Below are 6,000 nucleotides of genomic sequence, written 5' to 3'. Positions count from 1 at the left end.
TCCAACCATCAGGAGCACTGGAACGAAATGAAATGAAATGAAGATGAGGGATTAATGCAAATAGAAAGAGAAATTGATAGATATAGAAATGACTGATGCTGCATCTGGAATATGAGCAGCTATTATTTTGGTTATTCACAGCCTACGGTGCTTCAACAAAGCCAAAATTTGGGAATCTGCAACATTCTGTGCCAATTGATCTTGGTACCCACCCATCACAACTTTTCTCACTGGTATTCTGGAACTGTCCATCATCTGTACTTCTCTCTATTCTCCCAGGTTGCTTGCAGTAGTAGAGAACAATCTATTACGATTCTGGCTATTGAGGGAGTGCAGCGTAGGTTCACGAGGTCAATTCCTGGAATGGCGGGACTACCTTACGCTGAAAGACTGGAGCAACTGGGCTTGTATATCCTTGAGTTTAGAAGACTGAGAGGGGATCTGATTGAGACATATAAGATTATGAAAGGATTGGACACTCTGGCAGCAGGAAACATGTTTCCGCTGATGGGTGAGTGCCGAACCGGACGACACAGCTTAAAAATACAGGGTAGACCATTTAGGACAGAGATGAGGAGAAACTTCTTCACCCAGAGAATGGTGGCTGTGTGGAATGCTCTGCCTCAGAGGGCAGTGGAGGCCCAGTCTCTGGATTCATTTAAGAAAGAGTTGAATAGAGCTCTCAAGGATAGTGGAATCAAGGGTTATGGAGATAAGGCAGGAACAGGATACTGATTAAGGATGATCAGCCGTTATCATATTGAATGGTGGTGCAGGCTCGAAGGGCAGAATGGCCTACTCCTGCACCTATTGTCTATTGTCTATTGTCTAAAGACTCCAGACCAATCCAGAAGAACTGACAATTCTTCTGATTTTATATTCAGAGTCCAGGGGTTAGCCTTTATAATTCCTTTGTAGGGCCCATATTGTTAAGATTAGAAAAGGAGCAAACAGAACTTACTTCCCTTGTTTACAATGAAACCTGCATTTATACCTCACATTGTTGTAATTGAAAGGTCCCAGTTGAAGAGAGAAGATGCTGTTAGGAAATTTCTAATTAATTATGGCTGATGATTTTTACAGTTTTGGGAGTAAAAATTTGTTTGTGGTGCCATTTTAAAGCACAGTATGACAGCATCCCTTGCTGCCTCATGAAAAGATAATACTGTTGGCCATTATCCATGAAACCCACATGGGCTTTCCTGGATAATGGGGCACTGCGCTGTCTGTTCTGGGGAATCAAGGGAGTCTGAATAGCGCTGTTTGACCAAAAGTTTAGTCCTTAGTTTTCAAGGAGTTTTCAACCTTCTTATTCCTCTTGTCAATATCACCTTGCACTTCCCTACTTTGAAATTAAATTGTAAATTTCATATCCATTTACCACTAACAAATTAGTTCAAAATCTTTTGTTTTTGTCAGGTTTGATATTGTTTATAATTTATTTTGATTAAATGTAAATTGCTGATTCTTCTTCAAGGCTCACAATAGTTATTCGAGGGTATTTTAACACCTATGGAGGGAAGCTGGCATTCCACCTTCTGCAGCGCTCCAATTAGAGGTGTTGTCTATTTTAACACCCAGACCTCATTAACATTCCACTAGTCAGTTCCTGCTCAAAACAGGGGTGCAGTACAGTTGGTTAGCAATGAGCCATTGAAGGTTGGGCAGCCTGGAGACTGCCATACCTGCAGCTAGAGAAAATAAAAAGTAAGGCTTGCATTTATATAGTTTTTCATGACCTCAGGATGCCTTGATGCACTTTACACTCAACTTAGTATTATTTTGAATAATACTATTAATGTATTAATGTAGAAATGTCTATTAATGTAGAAAACATGGCAACAAACATGTGCATGGTAAATTCCCATATATAGCAAGGTGATAATGACTAGATGTAATGCTTTTTGTGATATTAACTGAGAGACAAATATTGACCAGGACTTTGGAGATTACTCCCCAAAATAATTCATAAGAACACAATGGGATCTTTACAGCCACCTAAGAAGGCAACCAAGGCAACTTGGTTTAATATCTCCTCCAAAGATAACACTTCCAACAGTAAAGCATTCCCTCAGTATTGTACTTCCGCAGCTTGGTTTTTAATATATGTTCAAGGCTTAAAATGGGAACCCACAGCCTTCCAGATAAGAAGCATGTACAACAGCTAAGCCATGGCTGATGTGTTTAACATAAAGTGTGGAATGTTTGGGTGGGGGTTTTGTGAAATAATGACATGGCACAGCACAGCACCCAACAAAGGCTTTGTTTTGGCTCCTAAAGTAGAACTCCTCATGAGTCTGCAAAGGTAAATTTTAAATCTACAGGACAGAACTTCACTGGATAGTTATTAGATTCTGAGTAGAATGTTCATAATGAAGAAGACTATCTAAACTGTAATGGAGCACAAGGGCATATGCTGTAGAAGAACAAGTAAGCCCAATGGCCCCGTCTGCTCTAACATTCAGTAAAAAAGATGAAGACTGATCTTTTACCTCAACTCAACTTTCTTCCCCATATTCCTTGATTAAGTGTGCAAAATCTATCAATCTCAGCTGTAAATATACTCAACTGAACATCCACAGTTCTCTTGAGTATAGAAATCCTCCAATTTGTCTTGGAGTGAAGATGTTTTTCCTCATCTTAGTTCTAAATGGTTGACCTTTGTACTGAAACTCTGGCCCCTCCAGCCAAGGGAAGCTGCCTCTGAATATCTATCCTGTGACACCATTTGGAATTTTACATGTTTCAATGAGATTACTTCAAATTCTTCTGACTTCTTCATTGAACAGCACTGTGGATCTTCTACACTGACACGAAAGGAAAAGGGAGCCTAGCAAAGTAACCCAGAACACTACAGTGAGCTTGTTATTTTCACTGTGCACCTGTTCATTTAGATACCTCACACATCACAGCAATTCCTTCAAGTCAAATGTTTCAATCATTTTGTCAGCGCTTGAACATTATGCAAAATTATTCATTTTACTTAATTTTTTAAAGAGTCGTTAATGAGACTCTCTTTTTAAATATAAAACAAGAACCATCATATTATTACTGCTATTTCCAAAATAATTTGAACCGTTCTTACACTTACACAAATTACTTTAATAAAGAAAAGCAACCTTTTTTGCTATTAGTTAGAAATAACAGATAGTTTGGAAATGAACTAAGACGTAGTATTCACTTCATTTCTATTAAAGGAATATACCAATATTATGAACAACTGCATCCTCTTTAAATGCATAATTTGAATGTTTTCTTCCCTTTTAAACCTCTCCTTTCACTAATGTTCCATGGGAACCAGTAAACTGCTTACAGCGTTTAGCAAAATGTGCCATGATCAATAATTCAACTCAATAATGACTGTAAAATTAAAGTAAAATAACATACATAAAAATAACATAAAGTTACACATAGTTCATAGTTCTTACATCTACATAAAGGATAGTAGCTATTGACAATCTAGATTTAACCAACGTACCCTACTTTCAACAGGTTTGTGTCCATGATCCCAACAGTACCTAACCTGTTTTCACACATGGAGCCAATGTATCTTCATCAGATTATCAGGAGTAAAGACAACAATTCCAGAACTATTCCCGTTATTACATAGAGAATAAAACATTAATACATAGAAATTGCTCTGGCACTGCAAATGAACCTGAATTGGATAAATTCAAAATCTTTTAACTTTTTAAGGTATTAATTTCAGTACCCTTTCAAGCAGTTTGAACTCAACTAGCCTTACTTTCACTTTGCCTTTTTTTAATCATAATTTATTTATATTATGCTCTGAATAGACATTGTTCACTACTAGGCTACATGTTGGAGTGTTAGTGTCAGTGCAGAAGGTGCCACTTTGGGTGCAAAAGGACATTCTAAAGGATAACACATGCATACAATTCCAGGAGCAGATTATTGCAGATGCTGGAAGCTGTACTGAAAACAACAAATGCTGGAAATCACAGCGAGTCAGGCAGCATCCATGGAGTGAGAGCAAGCTAACGTTTTGAGTCTAGATGACTATTCATCAGAGCTGAAGTGAAGTGTGGAGGGGGTAGCATTTATGCTATAGTTGGATAGTGCAGCGGTGGGGAATAGCACAGAGCGATGAGTATATAGTGCTGGAAGAAAAATGATGTTGTTATTTCACATTAATTGATCAGAATGTGAGAATGGCAATGGTGTATCTAACTGCTAGATTTGAAAGATCAGACAGTGGGGTGGGTTTGATTGGAAAGAGGATATGATGACAGAGAATGTAACAAGTAAAGCTAAAAATAATGCAAAATGAAGAAATATCTCATTTTCAGACTAGGTGCTTTACAGCCTTCTGAATTTCATTACCTTCAAATTGTGAACCAACTCCCATTCCTTTCTCTTCTGGTTTACTTGTTACATTCTCTGTCACCACGTGCTCTCTCCCCTCCCCTCACCACAGTGGGACTGCCTGTTCTTTCAAGTCTAGCAGTTACACACACCATTGTTCTGTCATTCTCATGTTCTGATCAGTTAATCTGAACTATCAACATATTTTCACCCCCACCACTCTACACCCTACTACCATTCCCCAACTATAGCATAAATGCTGCCCCCTCCACACTTCACTTCAGCTCTGATGAAGAGTCATCTAGACTCGAAATGTTAGCTTGCTGTCTCTCCATGGATGCTGCCTGACATGCTGTGTTTGTTGTTTTCCATAGAATTCCACTTTGATGAGGATGTTAATGTAAGCATGTATGCCATAATTATACAGAAAATGCAGCTTGTGAAGTCAGTCACTTGTAACATTGCCATTTTGAATCTCAACACTCCAGCCTATCTCCTAATATAAATGGGTGCAGCTGAATACATGTTCAACAACAAAAGGATCTCAGCCCTCTCAACGGTATTAAAATAACGATCAGTTACTTTCAGATCAGTTGCTGATTGATTTCTAGTGGCCATTCCTGAGTTTATAATTTGTAGCATGTTAGGAAGATTAAAAAGAGATGACACAAAGGAGAATAGGAGGAGGGAGGAAAAGAGAGAAGGATCCTCAGTATGAGGCTTTATCCTGCTGGCTCTTTAAGGATAGTTCTATTTCTTCAACCACAACAAGGAACAGTGTGTGTAAAATCTTCCTTTTTAAACAAAGGCGATTCTCACTGAAATTTGACACATGACAATAATATAAAAAATCAGAATAGAAGTCAACTATATATGACCCCTTTGAGCCTGCTGCACTATTCAGTATGTTTGTGGCTGACCTCTGCCTCAAATTCACTTTCCCGACAAATTCTTTAAGTTCTTTGATTATCTGAGAAACCAAAAATCTGTCTATACCAGCTTGGATATATTGAACAATAAAATACTCTTGAGTACAGAATACCAAATGAATTCCCAGTCCTAAACAAATTCTGGAATTGTGGGCTTGTTCCCTAGATTCCTCAGCTAATGGAAACCATCTTTCAGCATTTACCCAATGAAGCCCTTTCAGAATCTTTTCGGTTTCAATCATTTCCCATTCTTCCAAACTCCAAAGATTACAATTAACTGAAACTCTCAGCTGTTAACACCAGATTTACAGTCTAGAATAGAGTGAGAAGAGATTGCCAGTGACTGCAAACATGATCATAATCATTACATTCTCCACACTGGGAGCAGGGGACATCCTCAAATTGTCTCAGCTCAGAAACAATTCTAAATAAGAGAGATTACTGTCACTCTTTATGCGAGGAAAGCAAAATGCACTGCATTCTCTACAGCCAGAGAGAAGCAGGGAAAGTATGCATTTCACCAGGATGGCAGGTTGACAGGGGCTGGCTACACATGGCTTTGGAGGAGTTATATCTAAACACAGAGATGCAATAGCGAATAACTTTCCTCCAAATCTGCAATTTGGTCATGATCAGCACATTACACAAGTTTAAACTCCACCCCAGTCAGCCACTCCCTCAGTACTGAGTCACCATCTCAAACCAGAGTGTGGCCGATAGATGACAAAAGTTATCCACAGTTCAT

The sequence above is a fragment of the Chiloscyllium punctatum genome, chromosome 37 (genome assembly GCF_047496795.1).
Source record: "Chiloscyllium punctatum isolate Juve2018m chromosome 37, sChiPun1.3, whole genome shotgun sequence".
Taxonomy (NCBI): domain Eukaryota; kingdom Metazoa; phylum Chordata; class Chondrichthyes; order Orectolobiformes; family Hemiscylliidae; genus Chiloscyllium; species Chiloscyllium punctatum.
This window is presented reverse-complemented; position numbering follows the sequence as displayed.